This window comes from Vulpes lagopus, chromosome 2, assembly GCF_018345385.1.
Source record: "Vulpes lagopus strain Blue_001 chromosome 2, ASM1834538v1, whole genome shotgun sequence".
In the NCBI taxonomy this organism is placed as follows: domain Eukaryota; kingdom Metazoa; phylum Chordata; class Mammalia; order Carnivora; family Canidae; genus Vulpes; species Vulpes lagopus.
Genome location: NC_054825.1, coordinates 9,241,066 through 9,264,113, shown reverse-complemented (window position 1 = coordinate 9,264,113; position 23,048 = coordinate 9,241,066). Strand labels below are relative to the sequence as shown.

Below are 23,048 nucleotides of genomic sequence, written 5' to 3'. Positions count from 1 at the left end.
AATATTATACAATCATTACAAGGTTATTATTGAGGGGCGCCTGGGTGGCCCACTTGGTTGAGCAGCTGAATCGTGATTTCGGTTCTGGTCATGGGATCGAGCCCCACATTGGGCTCCACACTGGGAGTCTGCTGGAGGATTCTCTGTCTACCTCTCTCTCTGCCTCTCCCTGCTGCTCACGTACTCTCTCTCTCTCTCAAATAAATCTTTAAAAAAGTTAGTATTGAGGTATCTTAATGGCAAGATTTCCAGAATTACTATTAATTAGAAAAACAAAATTTCTAAAAGTTATCCACCATCCCATTGGATTATGTGTATTTTAATTATATTTTGAGATGAAATCGGTGGGTCTAATTGATGTGCAACTTCAATTTGACATTGTTAGATTGCTCTCGAAGATGGATGTCACAGTTTCTCTTCCCACCAGCAGTGATGAGCCTTTCTGCTTCTCTGTGTCCCGGTCACGTCTCCCGGCCACCTGCTGACACACGTGAGAGGCAGGTCTGTCCACTCTCGGAGCCGATGTAAGTTAGAGCAAAGGTAGCTCCAACCTTGACTTCACTGAACAGGATTTCCTGGTTTCTCGGCCACCCAGAGACACCTGCCCCTGACCCATTTCTCCCCCAAATAAAGGGGCCTGATTTACTCCTGGACTCCCTTCCAGAGAAGGAACATTCAGGTGCATCATGAAAAACCAGCAGGAAGCCAGGCGTCATGCCAGTGGGATGGGACTGCGGCTGGCAGCGGGGGAGTTGTCATGTGTCGACCCGGCACACCAGAAAAGGCTCAGTGAGTCTCGAACACGGTGATTAACTTCTCTTTAATCTCTGCATCACTGAGCAGCCCGGCCAACTGCTTAGCTTCCCCAGCAAGCTCTGCATGAGTCACTGATGTCTTACTGTGGATGTCCTACTGTGGCCTGAGCACATTGCATTTCAGGCAGGTGTGACTGTTCCTTTATGTGCCCTTGAGATACCCAGGGAATGAATAATGCCTGCTGTTCCCCTCCGACACTAAATATTGAATCGACAATGCCTTTTTTAAAACAAAATAATATTGCTCTGGAGTCTTTTTTCTGCTCCACTTCTTTTCTTTTTTCCTGGCCACTGAATCAAGGCTGACAGTCCCTGGGATGTGGGGCAGCTCCTTAAGTAATAGGAAGTTTATTGACTCATGGGTTAATTGAGAAAATCATTTACCAAACCATATGTGGGCATGCTGTGCTAGCAACCCTTGAACTGCCATAAAGACTGGGACCCAGCTGTGGCCTGCTTAGCTCTTTCTTCTAATGTGGGTCAGTCCTTGAACTAGGACAGTCTGCAGGTGTTCCCTTTGTGCTCAGAGAGACACTCAACTCTTAGCCCTCGAAAGAAAGAAGTCAGAACAAAGGCCTGCTTGGGCATGTTGGGGCACAGAAATCGGGGAGAGAAAACCCAAACCTTTATCGCGTAGCAGCTGCCTTGTACTCCTCTGACTGTGTTATATAATCTGTTACATTCAATTAGGATCACAGAGATCCTGCCTCCCTTCCCTACGACGCTCTAGCTGTGTGTCTTTCAGCAATCGCCTAACCTCTCTGAGCCTCTGTTTCTCGTCCTCTCGGGGCCATTATGAAGATGAAATGAGGTGAGGAATGGGGATGTGCGGTAGGCAGAATAATGACCCCAGACACGCCCAGGTCCCAGGCTCCAGAACCTGTGAGCGTTCCCTCGTGTGGCAAGAGGGTGTGATTAAATTAAGGATTTTGAGCTGGGAGGGGATTATCCTGGATTCTCTGGGTTGATCCGGGATAATCACGGGGATCCTTCTAAGAGGGAGGCAGCAGAGGGGATGAGGCCATATAAGCAGAGACTGGAGGGATGTGACCCCGAGCCACGGGATGTCAGCGCTTTCTGGAAGCTATGGGAGGCCAGGGACAGATTCGCCTCCAGGGCCCCGCCAACACCTTGACTCGAGCCCAGTGAGACGGATTTCACACTCTCAGCTTCCAGAACTGTAAGAGAATGTGTTTTAGGCCACTAAGTCGTGGTCACGTGTTACAGCAGCCAGGAGAAACTAATACGGGATGATGTGTGAATATAAAATCCCGCACACGTGGACAGATTTGCTGCGAGGTAGCCGGAGCCAGGTGAGGCCAAAACGCGGAGGGTGTGCCTGACGAGCCAGCAAGGTGTCAGCCCGCAGGTGTCTATTTGCAGGGAGGGGAAGTGCCTCCACAAGGCGCGCGTGGCTGTGTGGCTGGACTGATGTCTGCGGCCTAACCCTGCCTGGTCACCCGGATTTAAGTGCCCATCCAGGGGCCAGAGACTCTGGACAGAGCGCAAGGAATTGTTTTCCAAGGGACTCTGACAGCATCATCTCACCCTAGAAACAGAGGGTTTCTATCTCTCCGTTGGGGTTGGTGGTTAGGGGTTGGTGACAAGGCAGGAGATGGGGGGTAAGGAGTATCTCCCTAAATTCTGTACGCAGCATGGCGTGGCTGTAGTCCAACATGTTGTTGCCTGGTGTGTTCTGACACTCAAGGCTGCATCTCAGGACTACTGGCCCACCTCAGCCTTGACCTGGACAGTGGGGAAATGCCCCCCCTTGGGACTTTGCAGGCAGCTGGTGTCACTAAGAGTTTCAAGCCAGGGATGTCTGGGTGGCTCAGCAGTTGAGCGTCTGCCTTTGGCTTAGGGCATGATCCTGGAGTCCCGGGATCGAGTCCCACATCGGGCTCCCTGCAGGGAGCCTGCTTCTCTCTCTGCCTCTCTCTCTCTGTGTCTCTCATGAATAAATAAAATCTTAAAAAAAAAAAAAAAGATTCAAGCCAAAGACCTAACATTTCCCCTGAAACTCCCCCAAAGGAATAATGCAATGAGCCCTTTTGGGAGATTGGGTGTTGGGACGAATGTGTGAGGTGCCCACCCACTGAGGAGGCCTTGGGACCCTCAGGCCCCTGCAAGGCCTGCCTGTGGGCATCCAGCAAAGCTGCCCTTCAGGACAGCTGTTCCCTGGATAACCCGCTGACCTATTTTAGAGCCACCCTTCTACTCCTAGTCCATGCCTCGTAGTTGGTAACGTGGCCTACAGCTGGAACTCAAGTATGGCTCTCTGGGGATTCCTCCTCTGTCACGTGTATTCCTGGAGTCCACCTGGAGTCCACCTGGAGAGGTGTCAGTGTGACAACCAGGCAAGATGCTGGGTGTCACGGGGCTCCACACGCTCCGGGGATCTTGGACAGTTTTGTTAACCCAGCAGCACCCTAGCGATCGCAAAGGCGCTGTGACCTGGGGCTGGGCCAACCAGTGGGATGCCTTCTGCCTGGGGATTCAGTCAGCAGATCCTGAGTGGATGGGCCTCGGGCATCGTCTATTGTCAGGGGACACTCACCTGCTTGGCTGTGCTCCTCGGCGGCCAGCCTGGGCACGCACCTCCTCTCTCTCCTGATCCGCAATCCCACCTTTCCTCCTGCCCCACCACAGCCCACAATCTACACGGCAGGCCAAACAACCCAAGTGGGGTATAAATCAGACCAGCTCAATCCTGCATGGCTGTAAAGCCCTCACTTGCATCCCAAATAGGACTTGGAAATAGATTTAGCAACAAAAATACAAGGTATCCAGTTAAATCTGAATTCTGAATAAATGCATAATTTTTTTTTTTTAGTATAAGCATGTCTCAAAATGGATCTGAAATTCAAATTTAACTGGGCATGCCGTATTTTATACAGCAACCCTCACTGAATACAAAGAATGCAATCTTGACTCTTCACCTCGAGGGACAGTATCCTGGGGGCCCCCACATTTTCCTACCTCGGGGACCTTGTATTATGTCCTCGCTCACTCCACATGCCCACCACATCAGGCTTCCTCCCTCTGCTTAAACACAGTGAAGACTTTCCCTACTCTGAGCCTTTGTACGTTCTGTTCCCCTGCCTGGAAGAGTCCTTCCCAGATCCTCACACAGATGGCCTCTGCTTATCACTCCGGTCTCAGCTCCCACTCACCCCCTCGGGGTGGCTTCCCCCAACCCGTCCAGGTGCTCTCTGCTGCATATTTTCTTCCTGCCGTGCACCTAAGTTCACTGCTCACTGGTCTGGAAAATCTCACAAGCTAGCCAAGTGAAAAGGCACAGGAAGCCCATGAAGTGATTTTCCATCAGGATGGCCTGAGTGAGGGTCAGTGGAAAGCTCTGGAAGTCAACCTAGTTCTCCTGCCACACTTCTGTTTACTCTCCTCTGGGGGTGCTGGAGAGACAGGGGTAGGAGAGTGAGGAAGAAGCAGGAGAGGCTGCTCCTCTGAGTCCTCTTCCTGCTACCTTCTCCCTCCTGGCCCTGTTTCATAGCATCCTTCTGCTGGGCCTCTGCGCTGCCTGTGCTCTCTTCTGAAGCCTGGCTCCTCTGGCCAAGTGTCAAGGATACTTTGGAAAGTTCCTCCTGGTCCCCTGGTGTTTAGGAAAATCTCAAAGAAGTGTCTTAGCCTTGCGGTAAGCCTACCCCCCTGGATACCTTTCTCAGAACAGGATGTCCTGAATCATTCTAGAATTTCAAGATCTGTAGTACCATGAAGGGGATGAGGGGTGGAGGGGAGCCAGAGAAACACTTTACGTAGGGACATCTCCTTCTGGAAGTCAACAGCCAGTGCTCAAAATCCCAAATGTTGTTGATCTTCGCGTATCTCCAAGGCCTTCAGACGTAATGCTTGGCTGTGGTGGAACCGGTTTTTATTCTTGTCTCCCCAATCCACCTCAGACTGGCACTTCTATAAAATACAATTCTGAATGAATGACTAGAAAAACAAAGACTTACAAAATACAACCTCCACGACTGTGCATGCATATGTTGCAACATCAAAATGCCATGTGCACTTCTACATGCTGACTGTCCCTTCTGTACATATCCCATTGAGGAGGGTGATGAGTGTCTGTGCACCGTACCAGTCCACGGAGCACACTTAGAGTACACGGTACAGGTCAATGATCAGCCCAGTTAAGGTAAGAATCCTGAAAGTGTTCTTTGTTCTTTGGTATGTGAATCTACGGCCAGAGACTTTCTCAGTCAACAAAAGGAAAGCAGCCCTGGTGGTTTATTATTCACTCAGGCCTCGTTATGGGGGAAAGGGAACTTTCTCCAACAGCTGAAGGATCCCCAAAGCCCCCATCTCTCTGGCAGGAGACAGAGGTGGCTTTGCTTGATTTGGTTATTCAGAACTGCCAAGAAAGGGAGGAAGCAGCAACTCACACCTTGAGGGGAACTGGAGGTGGGTTTGGTTCAGGGACGGTGAGGATGGGCCTTGTCTTCTCCCCCAACTGCAGGGAAGCTGGTTCAAGTAAAGGAGTCTTCGAGCCACATTTGCTTTAAGATTCTGTTGGGATGAATGCGCCAAAGTCAAAGTCATGACCACTCTTACTAGAAAACCCAGCGGGAGTAAACCTAAACTTACAAAGTGGTTATTGGTCATTAGGATGGCTCAAGTGTTTCCTATGTGTCATGCACAGTGGTGAGAGCTCTCAAGGGCTTATCCCATTATCCTATTAGGTTTTTCCCGTCATTATAATGGTCACTTTACAGATCAAGGATCTGGCTGGAAGGAGCCAGAGTGCCCTGCCCAGGAGGTGCAGCTGGTGAATGGCAGAGCTGGGATTTGAACACAGACCGTCTGGCTTCAAAGCACCTTTTCCCAGTGCATCACGTCACTTTCTAGATCCATTAGAGAGATTAATTACGACTTTGTGGGAAAAGATTCCCGGGCGCGAGCCTCCCCAGAGTCAACGGTAACTTCTGTGCATGACCCTGTGATGCTAGGGTGAGAACAGAACCACATTTTGAGCAGTGGTTCTCAAACTCCGGTGTGCCAGCAGCAGATTCACCCAGAGGGCTGCTTATAACACAGTGCTGGGCTCTTCCCCGCCAACAGTGGGATTCAGGGAGGTGAGAACAGAGGATTTGCATTCCTAACAGGCAGCAGGTGATGCTGAGGCTCCCCATTGGAGAGACAGGTGGGTCTAAGTGCTGACATGTTGTCTGAATAGGGGAATTGTTCCCTCGGTGAGGCATACTGGGGAGGCGGGAGGCCAGTGACATCTGTCACTCCAGGGGCTTCCCACCACCCCTTTCTTCTTGAGGACTTGTCTTTTATTCTAAAGCACCAGACAAGGGATCCCTGGGTGACCCAGCGGTTTAGCGCCTGCCTTCGGCCCAGGGCGTGATCCTGGAGTCCTGGGATCGAGTCCCACGTCGGGCTCCCTGCATGGAGCCTGCTTCTCCCTCTGCCTGTGCCTCTGCCTCTCTCTCTCTCTCTCTCTCTCTCTCTCTCTCTCTCTGTGGGTGTGTCTCTCATGAATAAATAAATAAAATCTTAAAAAAAATAATAAAGCACCAGACAGTCTAATTGAGCCCAGTCCTAACAGTGAGCTTGGGAGTCACAAGGCTCAAGAGCATATGGCCTCATTTCTCCTTGCACAACGGTGCCCTGGCCAGTGGCAGACACACCATAGGTGTTTGCTAAATGCCCAGGTCGATTCTCCCCAGTTGACAAATCCTGTGACTTCCAGTGTATTGCCTGGGTGGGAGGAAGAATCGGTGATACTTTTCTTCCTCCCCGATCACCTTGCTTAAGTATCTTCAGAATTGGAGATGTACTGGCCCAGCCCAGAAGTGACAAGGGGAGGCAATCAGAAAATGAGCATCCAAATGGAAATGAAAATTTTATGCCAGGAAGTCATGAAATCCGTTCAACACCCCTTCTGCTCAGAGAGGCTGTCAATGCACTGGAACCAGTTCCGCACGGAGTGGGTGCACACTGCATTTTGTCCCGCACTAACTCCGGCGACAGCCTGAAACGTGACCTGCTTCTGTGGGCTGGGGCCAACATGAGAGGCGGGACGGGCAGGACTATTTTAAGATCATCTTGGGCTCAATCTCGCTTCCAGAGGTTCCACTCCCTGACACATTAAAATGAAAACTCAGCCCATTCCACGTTAAAGAGAGTCAATTTTCCTTTAAATTGCAAAAGGGCTCTTACGATTTTACCTTTGAAATTCTTTGGCTATGCAAAGCATTTAACGTATAATAACTGCCTATAATTTCTTAGCAATCGTGTATATCTGGAAACTTTTTGTGAAGTGAAAGAACTCTAGTCTGTTATTTTTCAATGTCATGAAATTCAAACTCTCAACTTCACAACTAAGTGGACAAAATATTACATTTTATGTGGACATTTGATCAAACATTTGTTAATGAAATATTGTCATTTTCTTATTTTTGAGCTAATAGACTTTTTTCTTAGTTTTAATTGTCTTCAAAGGCTCATAGGTCCAGGTGCTGTCTTTTATGCACCTGGAAATATGCCATTTTTTGCACCTGGTAATATGCCATTTCATAGGCTTTTGGTCAGTTCTTTCCACAAGCAACTGTCCTGGGTGCCTCTCCTGTGAATATCTGCATGGCTCATTCATTCACCTCCTCCAAGTGTGTCCACACGTCACCTTCTCCAAGAGGCCAACCCTGACCACACCCTCTCTTCCTTGACATCACTAATTCCTTTTACTTGAAGTGACTTTGTCATCTTTAATGTACCATATAATTACTCATTTATTATGTCCATTGTTCATTATCTGTCCCTCCCACCCCACCTCCACCTACCCCACCTAAGTTGGGGGGGTAGGTCTTTTAAACTTTAAAAGAACTAGAACTGGATCTTTGTTTTTTCACTGATATATCCCAAGTATCTAGAAGAAATACTCTATAAATACCTGTTGAATAAAAATATGCAACAGGGGCACCTGAGTGCCTTAGTCTTTAAGCCACTGCCTTTGGCTCTGGTCATGATCTCAGGGTCCCGATATCAAGCCCCACATTGGACTCCCAGCTCAGTGGGGAGCCTGCTCCTCCCTCTCCAGTTCTCCCTGCTATGCTCTCTCTCTCTGTCAAATAAAATCTTTAAAAAAGAGAGAGAGAGATTTATTTATTTATTTTAGAGGGGGCAAGGAGGGGCAGAGGGAGAGAGAATCCTCAAGCAGACTCCCCACTGAGCATGGAGCCCAATGAAGCCCAATGCTAGGTTCTATCTCATAGCCCTGAGATCATGACCTGAGTTGAAATCGAGTTAGATGTTTAACTGACTGAGCTACCAAGGGGCCCCAAAGTCTTTCTATAAAAACCAAAACCCTTCAAAACTTGCTTACCTCTTGGCTGGTATTCCAGTGTGCAATTTATTAACAGGACAAAGTACATAAAGATATTTAAATATGATTTTTCAGTCTAGCACTATTTATTAGGAAAAGCTGGGAAACAGTCAAGTCGTCCATTAATATAGGATTGCGCAAGCAAATTACAGGCCATCCATTCAACAGAACCTGATGAGGTAGGTTTGCACTTATGGACATGGGAAAAGATGTACAGGTCATGTTGCTGAGTTAAAAAAAAAAGAAAAAGAAAAAAAAAAGGACATAGACATGCTTTTCTGTGTCCTTCCCACTAAGCATAGAGAAAAACCCTGAATACGAGATATAAAATAAACATGAGCAGATTTTGTATGGTGGAGAGAAGACAAACAGGCTAGAGACCTCAGGAGCCACATGAGTTCCCTGGTCTTGTTTAATTTATTCAGGTTTTTAAAGATTTTATTTCTAAGTAATCTCTATACCTGTTGTGGGGCTCGAATTTATAACCCCGACGTCAAGAGCCACGTGCTCTACCTACTAAGGCAGCCAGGTGGTCCTGTTTTATTTTTTTGTTTTTGCTTTTTGCCTCACATATTCTAGTCTGTGTATCGGAGAAGCCGGCAACTCAGAAACTCCCATGGGTGGCAGCCCAAAAAGGCCCAAGAGAAGCCTGTGCTGGAGAGCCAAAAAGCCAGGAGATGGGCCTACTTAGCAAAATAGAAACCTCTTGAACAATGACCGCTCCACTTGAGCCCAACATCCCAGAAAAACCTGCAGCCTCACCTCCACTCCAGCCCGCAGAGGCTAAGTAGAGAACTCGACTTTCTCCATCACCTGACTGCAATGAGATGCTCTAACCCCTCACTCCCGGGGGGGTTGTCAGAACAGGCCAGGTGGGAAGATGGGACCTGTAGTAACAAGCCTGTCCTTCCACTGTTGGTGCAGAACACCCAGGGAGCCTGGACTTGTCTGCCCTCCAGAAATTACAAGGTACCTGTAGCCCTGTCCTCACTTGGGCAGTGTCAGGGGAGGCATAGCGGAAGCTAAGACTTTTACTGCTGCTTAGTAGTAACAAGGCCACCTCCTTACCTCCTTGTTAGTAGAGACAACGTGGGAAGCAAAACGAGCATCCCTGCCCCTTACAGCCAGAGTGGTACCGGCTGAGGCCTAATGGAGAGCTAGAACTTCCAGCCCTGCCTGGCAATAGCAGGAACACTTCCTGCTCTGGTGTCCATGAGACCAAGTAGAGAGCCTGAAATGTCATCCCTATGCAGAAGTAACAAGGTGGCCTCTTGCCACTTCCCAGGGTGGCATCACAGAAAGCCTGCTAAACCACGAGAGTGAAACGTGATTCACTCCAGAATATCCTATGTCCAGGTTTTAAAAATCACTCCTCAGGGCAGCCTGGGTGGCTGGTTTAGCGCCTGCCTTCAGCCCAGGGCCTGATCCTGGAGACCCAGGATCAAGTCCCAAGTTGGGCTCCCTGCATGGAGCCTGCTTTTCCCTCTGCCTGTGTCTCTGCCTCTCTCTCTCTCTGTATGTCTCTATGAGTAAATAAAATCTTTAAAAAGAAAAAAATAATAAAATAAGTAAAAGGGTTCTGAAAAGACCCATCCATTTGGCCTTGGCAATGAGGGGCGGTGGTAGCACGTACTGTGGCTCACTGGATGGATGTGTGGCTCAGGGCTTTAGCCACAGGAAGGGTACCTGTCACCTTCCTTGTGGTGGTAGCCCCTCTGAGGAGCTCAATAGGCAGCAATCACCTCTCTGGTAAATAAATCAGAGGCCTGGGCAATCACCCTACCTGGCTCTCACACCCCTCTCCACCATGCCCTTGAGAATACCCTTAACTCCGTCCATTTCAGATTCCCACTTAAACTGGAAGTTCCTAATTTTGAGTAGAAAGGAAATCATAGAGATTGTGCTGTTTTTATGGACTGGTGCATATTAAATATTCCAACCAGCAACAACAATGGTGGTACAATAATAATTTTTTTTTGAGTCCCAGTGTGCTAAAGAATGAAATCACCGACTCTTAACATACCCTGGAAGGTCCCCTTTCATGTAAGTAATTTTGATAGCTAGAAGCTAGACTCAAGGACATTTTTTTCCCTAGTTTTGATAAGCAAGGATCTGTTTTGGTCTTCCCAATGAGGAATTTGTGCACGAGGGATTATAATATGAGCATGAACGGGTGAGTGTGTTTCCATGGTGTGGCTGGAAATGCAGGATTCGCTCTTCTACTTCCTAGGTCCGTGAGCTCTAGTATCCTCATCTGTAAAATGGGAGAAACACCTGCCAGGGCTGTTGTAAGCTCTAAATGAGACAACATGCATAAAACAGGGTTTAAAACTAGATCAAAAACAGTGTCTGGCCCATATGGTTGTTCGCTTTGGTCCACTTACCTGTGTGCCCATTAGCAAGAGAGGGGGTTAACAGTCTATGGCTCTTTCATTGCCTTGAAGAAGTCATGAGAGGCTAGATGCCAAAAGGTCTTGAGTGGGGAATCAGGCAGTAGGTGAACGGCCAGCTGGCAGACCTGAGTGATTTTTGCAAGATGCTAATGAGACTTAATTTAATGGAAAGTGAGTCTGGGCTTGAACCTGAGAGCCCTATAGAGAAGGGTGGGGAGTTTCGAGAGACTTGGGGCTTTTTCATGCTCTGCTGTTTCACTACTAGCCTACCCTGGGCCAGACTCTTTCCCTCTCTGAACCTCTTTATCTGTCAAAGGGTTGACAGAGGCTAGCACTGCCTGGCTGCCTTGGAGCCTGGTTGTGAGGCCAGCACTGTGTAAGCTTCCTCAGTCAGGGGGCCTTCGCAGAGGCATCTTTGTTCCTTGCCACAAGGGTGACGTTGTGACTGACAGAGCCGTCTCCTGATCCACAGGCTTACAACTGACAGGGAAGGGCCGGCTGTGCCCCCACCTCTCTCCAGATCCCCTCTTTCTGGAATTCTAACCCACATCCTAGCTTGCTTATGCCAGTTGCATCTTCTCCAGTGAGGAAAACAATGCCTTTCGGAGGCAGGAGGTCAGAGATTGCTGAGGATACAGCCCCCTGCCAGGGCAAGCCTGAGCTTGCCCACCGGCTGCTCAGAGTGGGTACTTTCCCTAGACCACAGACTCCCCGATGCATTCATTCTTGTCAGCAAGATAGGCCCAGATGCTCTTTCCCAAATGATGCTTCTCTCCAGGAACCTGGTTACCCTGGTTACCTGGCAGGGGCAACTGTCTCCTGCTAAGGGAAGGTCTTCAAAGTAACCAGTGCTTTACTCAGACCAGAGAGGCCAGGGGGAAGAGGTGGGCCTCTGGGCCAAAGGAGAACAGTCATTTAGTACCATATCCCTCATCACTCACTAGCGATTTGCTTACTCCTTCCATTGTTCATTCACTCAGTCATTCATTTGATTTTATTCTTTCATCAGTTTGGTCATTTGTTCATTGATTTGCTCATTTACTCAAACATTCATCTGTCCACCAATCCACCATCTATCCTTCCATCCCTCCACCCTCTATCCCTTCACCCTGCCATCCACCTCTCCATCCATCCCTTTATTTGGTAGGTCAGTAATTAAATTAGCCAGGCAATCGATGGACACATATGAACTCCTCTGTTCAAACTACTGTCATTCTCTGGCAGGGCATTAACATCCAGTGCCAGGCTACTATGTGCTAGGCACGGTGCCGATCTCTTAACATACTTGATCTTCACATTAATCCCAGAGGCAGGTACTAAGCTCCCCACATACAGAAGAGGAGAATAAGCCCAGAGAGACTGGGTGACCTCTCTAGAGACAGTCAACAAGTAGGAGACAAAGCTCGGGTCCTAGCCCCGGTCTTCCAGTCACTGTAGCCCATACCTTTTCCAGCTTTTGTTTAACATCACTGTTTCCAGAGTGCTTTTATATTCCCTTCACACTTACCACAAGCCTGGGAGATGTGGCCACCTTGTGCAAATGAGCAAAGTGTGGCTCGGAGAGGTCGAGTGAGATGCTGAAGACCACAAGCTGCTAAGGACAGCGTCTGAACTTGAATTCAGGTGGCCTCACTGTAAAGAGGTCTGTTCTTTCTACAGCATGTGTGCTCTGTGAATTAGCCACATGGGGCAGCAAGATCTGAGTGGCTCTGGCCACTGGGTGTTTAGAAAAGAGCTCTGGGTTCTAGGAAGGGAGCATTGAATGGGTGTTGGGGGGGGGGCAGAGAAGGATTTCTGGAGGAGGAATAATCAAGCCAGGCCTGGAGGGATAGGGGAAAATGTCACCAGGTAGAGAGCACTCCAGTGGGACAGAGGTACAGAGAATGTTTAGGAGTTTGGCTAGAGCAGAAAGCGTGTGATAGGCAAAGGAAGGAGATGAGGCTAGAATATAGTGTGTGTATGGGGGGGGTGTCTTCCCTTCTTCCCTTCCAGACAGACTCCTCAAAGAGTCCAGAAGGACTTTTCTAACTCACAAATCTGATTGTACCCTCTCTTATTTGAAAGCCTTCAATTTTCCTTTTCATTTCTGCCATGATCAAGTCTACATTTTGTGTCTGACTTACCAGCCCTTTGTCCCCCATCACTCTGCCTGGGCACCCACCCTACCCACCAGCAGTCCTGCTCACAGGGCATCCTACCTCTGACATGCCTGTGTGGGTGCTTGGATATGCTAGCTTCTCCCAGCAATGACTCAGGAGCAACTTTTGTTTCAAGGAACCGCATGGGCAGGCCCGCCACTCCCTGGCTGGCCTCCTGCATCCAAAACAAACAGTCTGGCGGGCAGCATGTGGGCACCAAAACGAAGTGGGGGAGGGCATTTCAGGATAACCAGGAGAGCTTCCAGAGAAAAGCCTCTTTGTTGTTAGAAAATGAAGATGATGAATCCTGGAATGGGGCTGGGGAGAAAGGGGTGGGTACCTTCTCCAATGGCCCAGTAGACGCAATCATGATAGCTACTATTGAGCACTGCTGTGCACTGAGCCCCATCCTCACAATCTCTGTACAGCAGAGGGATCACTTGGCCAATGAGGAAACTGAAGCTCAGAACACTTGTGTGACTGGTTCAAAGTTACCCAGCCAGCAGGCAGTAGATTTGAACTCAGATCTGTCTGGCACCAACAGTACCCCCTTGCTACAGTGTCATGTGACAAAAAGCTTAAATCACGGAGATGTTATCATTTAGGTATTTGTGAAAGTAGCTTTTCTAAACAATGTTGATCGTCTGTCTATGACAAAGAGCCTGAATCAATCAAGAGATGATAATGCAGAGACTGAGCTTTCTGAACAGTGTTGTTGGTTTGCCATATTGGATGCAGAACTATATTTGTTGACATTTGATTGACTTAAGTGAAAGACAAGAAAGAAACCAGCTTCCTAAGCAGATCCAAGTGCTCCACTGGAAAGGTGGCAGCAGCCATGAGGGACCAGAGCCATGTGGCAGTGCTCAAGATGGCATTCTGGGCCATGCCAGGACATGGCAGTCCCTGGTCTTTCAGAGCTGGGCCCACCAATCTCCCAGCAATGACTCAGGAGCAACTTTTGTTTCAAGGAACTATTCTCCCAGGCGCCTGAGCCCATGTCCAAGATAGGTGCTATGTGGGGCTCAGCATCCGAAGGTAAGCCTGGAGACTTGGGATTAAGTCACCAGGAACGAGTCTTGAGTAGCTGTATACCACGTTCATGCCCAATCTGTCCAACTGACTCCTGTCAGGCTGTCCTTCACTGTCCTTCACATCACAAGACCCTTTATAGGCCTGGAACCTGGCTACTTTCTGCTGTCCTCCCTTCCCAAAGCCCCTTGGCAGGGGACTTGCCTCCCAGAAACATGCCACTATTTCTTGGCCCTCCTTTCTGTAGGGAATGAGGCTACAGAGATAATTAAGGCATGGTCCCTGTCCCGAGGAAATCATGGTCTCCTGGCACAGGCACCCCTATAATTTAAAAATGGCAGTAGTGGTCACAGAGGAGAGAGGTTCACTTCTCTCTGAAAGTCCAGAAAGGTCCCAAAAGATGATGAGTTTTGACTGGGGTATTAATGGTTGCGTCTCAGGGTAGGTGAGTTTTATTGGTAAGGAGTTTAGGGAGTAGGATGGGGCTAGAGGGAAAAGCCATGATGGGCAGAGGAAACAACATGAAAAAAGAAACAGAGGGAAAATAACCAAAATGTCCATCAACAGGAGAATAGATAAATTGTGCTTTATTCATAAAATGAAATATTACATAGGGGTAAAAAAGAAGACCCTATTACAGCATTCAAGGACATAGATAAATCTCACAGACGCAAAGTTCAGCAAAAGAAGTTAGACGCCAAAGAGTACATGACATGGTGTGTAATTACAATTACATGAAGTTCAAGAACAGGTCATACTGATCTATAGTGATAGAAATCAGAATAGTGGTAATCTCTGGCTGGCATAAGAAGCCTTTTGGGGTGTTAGAAATGTATCTTGGGGCACCTGGCTGGCTCAGTTGGTGGAGTATGCAACTTTTGATCTCAGGGTTGTGAGTCTAAGCCCCACGTTGGATATAGAGATTACTTAATAAAATCTTAAAAAAAAAAAAAAAAGGCAATGTATCTTGATCTGAGTGGTGGTTACAGTTTATTGTGCTTCAAACTTAAGAGTTGCAGATTTTGCAGTACGTATTCGTCATCTTGGGCTGCTGTAACAAAATAGGGTGGCTTAAACTTATTTTTTAATATTTTAAATCTTTCAATATTTTTTTAAAGATTTATTTATTTATGAGAGAGAGAGAGAGAGAGAGAGAGAGAGAAACACAGAGACACAGGCAGAGGAAGAAGCAGGCTCCATGCCAGAAGCCTGATGCAGGACTCGATCCCAGGACTCCAGGATCACACCCTGGGCCAAAGGCAGGCGCTGAACCGCTGAGCCACCCAGAGACCCCCCTCTTTCAATATTTTTTTTTTTTTTTTTTTTTTTATAACATTTTTTTTTTTTTTTTTTTATTTATGATAGTCACAGAGAGAGAGAGAGAGAGGCAGAGACACAGGCAGAGGGAGAAGCAGGCTCCATGCACCGGGAGCCTGACGTGGGATTCGATCCCGGGTCTCCAGGATCGCGCCCTGGGCCAAAGGCAGGCGCCAAACCGCTGCGCCACCCAGGGATCCCAATTTTTAATGTACTTCTCACAGTTCCGGAGGCTGGGAAGTCCAGTTTTACTGACATGGAAATGTGATTCAGTCCTGGGTGAGGGTTTTCCTGGCTTGCCGATGGCTGCTTGCTTCCTGAGTCTTCACATTGCTGGGAGGCAGTGGGGACAGCAGCTCTGGTGTCTTCTTGTTACAGGGACACTAATCCTATTGGGTCAGCCCCTCCCCCTCCTTATGACCTCCTTTAATTTTAATTACCTGCATAAAGGCCCTATCGCCAAATACCCTCACATTGAGGGTGGGGGCTCCAACATACTAATTTGTGTGTAAACAGCAACAAAAAAATGTGTGTGTGTGTGTTTGGGGGTGGGGGACACAATTCGGCCCATAACACCACATTGAAGTCATACCTCAAAACAAAACAAAAACAGAGAAAAAATGATAATAATACCCCAAAGTCAATTCCTCTCTGCCAGAGATTCGAATGCAGTCGGTCTGGGGTGGGGTCTTGTCCCAAGACTTTTTTTTTTTTTTTGACTTTTTTTTTTTTAAAGCAGTCCCAAGGATCCTACTACGCAGCAGGGCTCCAGACGCTAAGACGTCCCCGGCCTCTCTAGGCCTTGAACCTGGCAGGAGGAGCCCGCCGCTGCGCTTATCCTGGAATGCACAGACTGCAGTGCCGGATAAGGAAATCAGTGCAAAGCTCTCTTTTATCTGGAGGAAGTCGTGCATGAAGTGCTGGTGCAGAGGTGGCTGCTGAGGTCCCAGCGCCGGGCCCGTCGGGCTGGTCCGGGGGCCGCTGCACCGGCTCTCGGCCCGGGCCCTGCGCGCACCTGCACCGCCGGCTCTTGGCGGGGGGCCCAGGCTTAGCATCTCCTTTGAGCCTCAATGTAGCCCCGCTGAGGAGGCAGGAAAGCCGTGATTGGAATAAGCCGCGGTGGCCCTAGGTGAATAATTGTGAATGGAATCCGCGCTGGAGACTTGTGGTTCTCACAGCTGCAGGGTGGGGGGGATGGGGGTGGGGACCACCATGGGAATTCGGGGAGTATTGTTCAGCGCGGGCTGCACCTTCCATTGTTGGGCTCTAATTACAGCTTTTGTTTCACCATAAAGTACAGTTATTAAATGCTGGCCGGAACGGAGCCGTCTCTACAGGCCGGGGGTGGGGGGGGGTGGCAAAGGCATGCTATTTTTAGAGCTACCCCTGCTGTGCTGGGGGAGGGGCGGGGGGTGGGTAGGAACCTGCCAGCTTTGGGGTGAAAGCGAATTCTTTCTGAGGGAGGCGGACAGCACTGAAAATAAAGAAGCCATCCCCCTCCTGCTCTTGTCTCCAGAAGTCCCTTTATTTATATATATTTACTTTTGCAGCCAGAAGGGGGTGTGGGGTAAACTTGGGAAAGCAAACTGAAGTCCCCCTGTATTATGAGTCAAGGTCTTCCAGCCAAACAGACTGATTGGGACATAGAGAGATATAGAAAGATATAGATAGACAGTAGGCATAAAGATACAGACATATGAGAAAGGAGACTTTTTAGAGGAATTGTTTCAGGTGGCCACGGAGGCCGAGAAATCCCACGATGGGCTCCCTGCAAGCTGGAGAGCCAGGAAACCTGGTGGTGTCATTCAGTTTGAGTCCAGGAGCACGGATGTCTGAGGGCAGGAGAAGATGGATGTCTCCTCGGCCCAGGCAGCCACGAGTTCACCTCCTTCCACCTTTTTTGTTCTTTTCAGGCCCTAAATGGATTGGATGATGCCTACCCACATTGGGGAGGGAGATTGTTACTCAGTCATCAATTCAAATGTCAATCTCTTTCAGAGACATTGTCACAGATACATGCAGAAATAATGTCTTACCAGCCATCTGAGCATCAGTCAAGTTGACACATAGGACTAGCTATCACATCCCCCTTGCGCTGGCATCCTTGGTCCCTCTAAGGGAGCCTCTCCACCTTCCCCAATACCATATCCACAGGATACTGCTCTCTAGATGTACCAAACTCCTCAAGATCCTGGACCACAATGATACCTCCATCCCAGTCACCCCAGATATGTGTGTGTTTTACAGCAATCAAAGTAATTATGATCACTTTGCCAAGTAATCAAAGTGTTTTAAGTGTTTCAGAGCAATCAAAGTAATTCGAGAACCTACCCACTGCCCAGGTGAGAGAGTCTATCTAAAATGCATCATCCATCTTGGTCAGGCAAGCTCAGGCATCCTATTCAGGTAAACTGAATAAGACAATCGTGTATATTGGTGAAGCCATTAATGTGTGCCAGACACCTTGCTAAGAGTGCATATTTGCTAACATGTGTTATTTCATTTAAGACTCATGATGAGCTGTAAAGTAGGAATTATTATCCACTCCAGTTTACAGATGAGGAAATGTTGAGGATCAGAGGGGTAAGGTAAGGAGCCCAAGGTCACAGCTGGTCAGTGCAGATGGACTTCAGAGCCCTAGCTCCTAGGGGAGCCCCTGTCCTGGGGTGGGATCCACGATGTCCACAGGGTTTGTGGCGGGAGCTGTGACTTCTGCTTCTCTTCCTCTGGGGCCAAGACATGGCAGCCCTCCCAAGTGCTTGAGGCATTGGTTCTTGTTGTTGAAGGCAAATATACTCTTCAGATAAACGCAAAGATGGATGAGAGAATCCAGTGGCCTTTAACTCAAGGAGGAGCTTGGTTGAAGTGGGACAGGTGAGTTGCAGGGGTCTGAGGAGGAATTCCCACAGGCCCTTTACCTTCTAGACTGTTCCTCTACTTAAGTACCCAGCACTGGCCCTGGACAAGCACCTTGGCTTCAGAAACTCTTCCTTTTCATGCTTTCATGCCACACTGGAGCAAGAGTTTACAAGTTTGGATGGGAGCAGGCATTCTGTGCTTCACAACTTTAGGGCTTAACAGCATCCCAGACCTTCCACATGTGGTCAGGATAATTAAAGTATGACCTTACTGGGGTGTGTGATGGGGCTGGAGCCTCACCAGACCCCAGAGATCATGGAGGTGCTGAGGAATTTTAGAGGTTCTGTAGAATAGGGGTCCTAAAGACAGGACACCCCTGCTTCCGCTCCCTAAAAATCTTGGAGGTAATTATCTGTCCTTATTCCTTTTTCTTTTTTTCCTTGTTGAACCTGGAGTTTGGGTTGGCTGCTGACCTGTTCTGAAACCCTGTTCTCATACCTCTGTGAACATGATTTGTTCATAGTCTCTCATACTTCTTCCCTGAAGGATTGTGCTCCAGCCTTGGGACACAAGAATAAGCTCCAGAAGGAGCATCCAGTCGCCTGACCTGTATTCCGGGCAGGTCACTTAATCCAACCCCACCCTGGGTAATTACTGAGACTCATCCTTCCTATCACTTGGCTGAAGTCCAGTGCGTGGGAAGGCTGGGAGGGCCAGCTTTCTGACTCCTCAACCAGAACAGCAACCCCACTGACTGCTGCGGGATTCATCTGTACACTGAAAAACAGGGAAGAGATCTTTTTTACCCTCTGCCATCCAGTTTCTGGAAGGGACACCGTAGCAACAAAGCTGGGTTTGCAGACTGTTTGGTTCATGTTCAATGCTTGTTTTATCTTGGTTCTGATTTCTAGTGAGAACAGGGGTTTACTTCTGGACTTCCTTCTTCTGTCTACTTCTGATTCTGACTGCCCATGAAGTAGGCTGGTGGCCTTCATCATTGAACAGATATTTCTGTCCTAGGCACGGAGGATAGGGTGATGAACAAAACTGATAGAAAAGAACTATGGGTTGCATTCTAGAGTGACGTGCAGAAAATAAACGAGATAAATAAGTAAAATACATAATGTATAGGAAAGGGATCAATGCTAAGGAGAAAAATATAAAGCGAGGAAGAAAGACATGAAGTGTCCATGAGGGGAGGTCAAATATTTCAGAGGTGACGAGTGCTCAGTGACTTTCTGTGTGATTTTTGGATCAGTCATGTGACTTGTCTACACTGCCCTACTTCGTGTTGTCAAAAGGGTTAATTCTCTGTGGAGGATCCTGGGTACTGCATGTAAGCATACAGAAGGGACTTGATGAATATTTTCGAATGAAACATCAAAGTGCTTTACACACTGAAGGTGTGATGAGGAGGAGAAGAGTGATATTTTCAAGGTAAATTGCAGATTCTTTTTTTTTTTTTTTTAATTGCAGATTCTTGAATTCAGACTCCTCCTCTCCCTTTTCTTCAGATGATGAGTAGCCATGGAATATTCCAGCATTCCTCAGTGCTGTCTGTGGGTCCTGGATGTTCTGGGTTTGTTCTCAGACTGTAATTTCAACAAGGGAATATTCCACATACTTCTTCTTTTTTAAACACCAAGAGTACTGTTATGTAATAAATCTCTCCATCCAAAAACCGGCTGGAGGAAAAGGAGAGAGAGGAGTATTATTATGGTTGTTATTATCATTATTATTATTATTATTATTATTATTTTGGTCACTACATTAATTGGCTGAGCCTGAGCCTTCCGTACAGAAGGGTGTTAACAGGTTCTGGTTATACCGCAACCTCAAAGTAGCGTTGGGGTTACCTGGCTGTGTGTCTTTGGGCAATTTGAATCACTTTTCTGGCTCTCCTCATTGTTTGTACATGTGGCTCTCAGTATCAAACAACCTTTGGGGCTTGTTGGGCAAAAAACAAAAAGGAATAATTTAAGTTCACTCAATAAATAATGTCCTGTCCAGAGTGAATGAGAGGCTCTCTGCTTCTGAGGTCTGATCTCTGGGCTAGGGTTTCCAGATCAAATACATGCTAAATTTGAATTTGAGTTTCAGATACATAGGGGGGTTTTGTTTGTTTTTAGTTTAAGTATGTCCCAGATATCTGAGAATCTTTGAGGATTCCGGAGCTGGAGACTCCCTCCGGTCCCTCTAGTGAAGGAGGGCAAGCTCAAATGTCTAGAGGAATTGGAAAATTGATATCTGGATTTTTATGTGAAATTATCCTTTTTTATTTTTTTAAAGGTTTTATTTATTTGAGAGAGGGCGGGTGTACAAGCAGGGTTGGGGGGGCGGGGTGGGGGGAAGCAGACCCCCCTCCAGCTGAGCAGGGAGTCCAATGTGTTGCTCAATCCCAGAACCCTGAGATCATGACCAGAGCTGAAGGCAGATGCTCAACCGACTGAGCCACCCAGATGCCCCCAAATCGTCCTATTTTTAAATGTTAGCCACGCAGTCAGTTTATAAAAACCCCAAACCGACTGTTTGAACTAAAGGAACCAGTGCTCTGGCCAGTTTATAAACTATTATCAGGCCAAACACTTTCAACCACTATCCGGATGAAGAAATGAAGCTTCAAGAAGACAGGTGTCAGCAAGGCTACAACAGCTAAGGTTTCTCAAAAGATAACAGAACCGTCACCTTGGAAATGTTGAAGATGAGCAGTCTGAGAGAGCCAGGACAGGAGCATTCCATGGAAGGTGTATTCACCTCCATCAGCTTATGGGACTCTGAGAACACTGTCCATGTTCAGCACTTGAAATCACTGAGAGTCAAGAAAGGCAAAGTGTCACCCTCTGCCTAAGGTCGCACAGGGAAGTCTCTTCAGATAAGTCTAGGGCCATTTTTCACTTCTCCTTTGATTCAGATGACATAATATCTTTAGGATCCTAATAAAGACGAACTCCAGATCCAATTTTCTGCTTCATAAACAGAAGGGAGTCAGAAGGCCAGGCTGAGTGCCCAGACTTTTAACCCAGTTCACAAATAAGGAGATAAGTCGTCAAGATTCAGCCATGGAACCAGGTCATCGGCATGTACCCCGTGTCTTCTGTCTCAGCAGCTGTACAGCTTGTCCTGCCACTGAACGTCTCCTTGTCTCCTGTACGTCTTCACATAGGAAGGATGTTCTGAAAGGCATTGATAAAGATTTTGAAGGGGGGAAGGATGTGATCTAAAGCTGTGCATGGGGAAGGAAAGGAAGGACGCAGATGGAACAAATATTTATTGAGAACCTAGCGTGTGCCATGCACTTTGGAGGGTGTGGCATCCAATTCTTCCCCAGCTCTTTGCCTGTCTGAATAATGCTCATTTTTCAGGTTTCGGCTCAACACCTTCCTAGAGTACCCCCCCCCTCTTTAACTTGCTCTGTTTCTCCATTGCATTAAAATCTGAAATCATCTTGCTTATTTGAGGACCTGCGCCCCTCACAGATTGCAGGCTCCACGAGGGCAGGATGGTGTGTGTCCTAATCTCAAGACGTACTCATGGGGGGATCCCTGGGTGGCGCAGCGGTTTGGCGCCTGCCTTTGGCCCAGGGCGCGATCCTGGAGACCCGGGATCGAATCCCACATCAGGCTCCCGGCGCATGGAGCCTGCTTCTCCCTCTGCCTGTGTCTCTGCCTCTCTCTCTTTCTCTCTGTATGACTATCATAAATAAATAAAAAAATTAAAAAAAAAAGAATTATTAAAAAAAAATTCTAGAAGTTCTTCGTATATTAAAAAAAAAAAAAAGACGTACTCATGAGATTGGCGCATAGCAGGTGCTCAACAAATACGTTAGGTATTCTTACGAATAGTCACGAGCATACACATTCATGCTGCAGCTGTCCTGAAAGAATCTGAATTCATCGTTCTGTACGTTTCTCTAAGCGCCCTTGTCCTACAAAGTTAGGAAGCTGAGCTAATAGCTCTGGGGGAGAAAACGGTTCTGAGCGAAGAGTTGGCGCGCAGGGCTGCAGAGGGGTTTTCCTTCAGGGCACGCAGTAGCCTGTGTAGGGATGCTTCCTGCACCGACGATGGAACAGCTTGCAAACAGATTATGCGCACGCGAACGAAGCCTGTTTTGAAAGATCCCAGGGCCGCGAAGCTTTGGGCGATGACATCACAGAACCCCGAGCTCCCCCCGCTCCGCGCCCACCCCGCCCACTCCGAGCCAAGCCCCTCGGTGCTCCGAGACTACCAATCCCAGGAGGCACCGCAGCGCAGGGGCCCAGAGCTCCCCGCGCAGTCCGCCCCGACGCGCCGAGGCAGCCTCCTCTGGAACCAGGAAGGCGCCCCAGGCCCGGCCCGCCACGCCGCCCGGACCGCGCGCGGGGCCTGCCGGGACTTGTAGTCTCCGCGGGCTGGGCGTGCGGGCTCGGGAATCTCGGCCGCCGTCTGGGGGCCGCGGCGGCGCGGGCGCGCGTGCGCAGTGCGCGGACGGGCCGTCGCGGGCGCCGCTCCGGCAGCTCGGAGCCGGTGGGAGCCGGGGCCGCGGCTGCGCGGTGCGGAGGGCCGAGGGCCGACGTGAAGTTGGGCGTGAGAAGCGCGGCCGCTCCGGGGCGGGGTGGGCGGGGCCGGGCTCCGGGAGCGCCGCGCCGGCTGGGGGAGAGCAGGGAGGCGTCCGCGCGTCCGCCGAGGGGCCGGCGGGCGCTGGTGAGTGCGGGGCGGCGGGCGGCGGGCGGCGGGCGGCGCGGGGGCCCGGGCTGGCGCGCACCTGGGCGAGGCCGCGGCGCCCGCTCACCTGCGCGCGCGGGCTGCGGGCTGCGGGCTGCGGGGCGGCGGGAGGGGGCGGCGTCCTCTTCCCGCGGCTCGTTTATTGTTTCTCCGCCTCGGCCCGGCGGCGTCCGGCGCGGGAGGGCGGGAGGGCGGGGGCCCGGTGCGGGGATTCCCGGCGGCGTTTCCCAGCGTCTTCCTGCGCTTTCGCTTTGGGACGCGGCGAGGCGGCGGGCGGCCCCGCCCCGGGCCGCGGAGTCCGGCTTCACCTCCGCGGGTTCGCGGCGCGGGGGCCGCAGGTGCCTTGCCCAAGGTCACGCAGGTAGGAGCGCGGGGGCGGCCGGTGGCCCCCGGCCCCGGAGCCTGCAGGCCAGCTGCCCGGCGGCCCTCGGCGGTTTGCGGT

At 49.3% G+C, this 23,048-nt stretch overlaps 1 protein-coding gene across 9 annotated transcripts in view; it reads left to right on the top strand.

Moving 5' to 3' along the window:
- The first annotated feature begins 22,436 nt into the window (after nt 1-22,436).
- Nucleotides 22,437-23,048, top strand: part of PLEKHA1 (pleckstrin homology domain containing A1) — a 56,199-nt gene continuing 55,587 nt past the window's right edge. For 5 of the 9 annotated variants that reach the window (XR_005985923.1, XR_005985922.1, XM_041742659.1 and 2 more), the window contains exon 1: nt 22,438-22,585. The gene's annotated coding sequence lies outside the window, so the exon portion shown is untranslated. Of the gene's footprint in view, nt 22,586-22,649; nt 22,968-23,048 lie in introns of those variants that run through there. The other 4 variants (XM_041742658.1, XM_041742660.1, XM_041742653.1 and 1 more) reach the window with 3 other exon arrangements.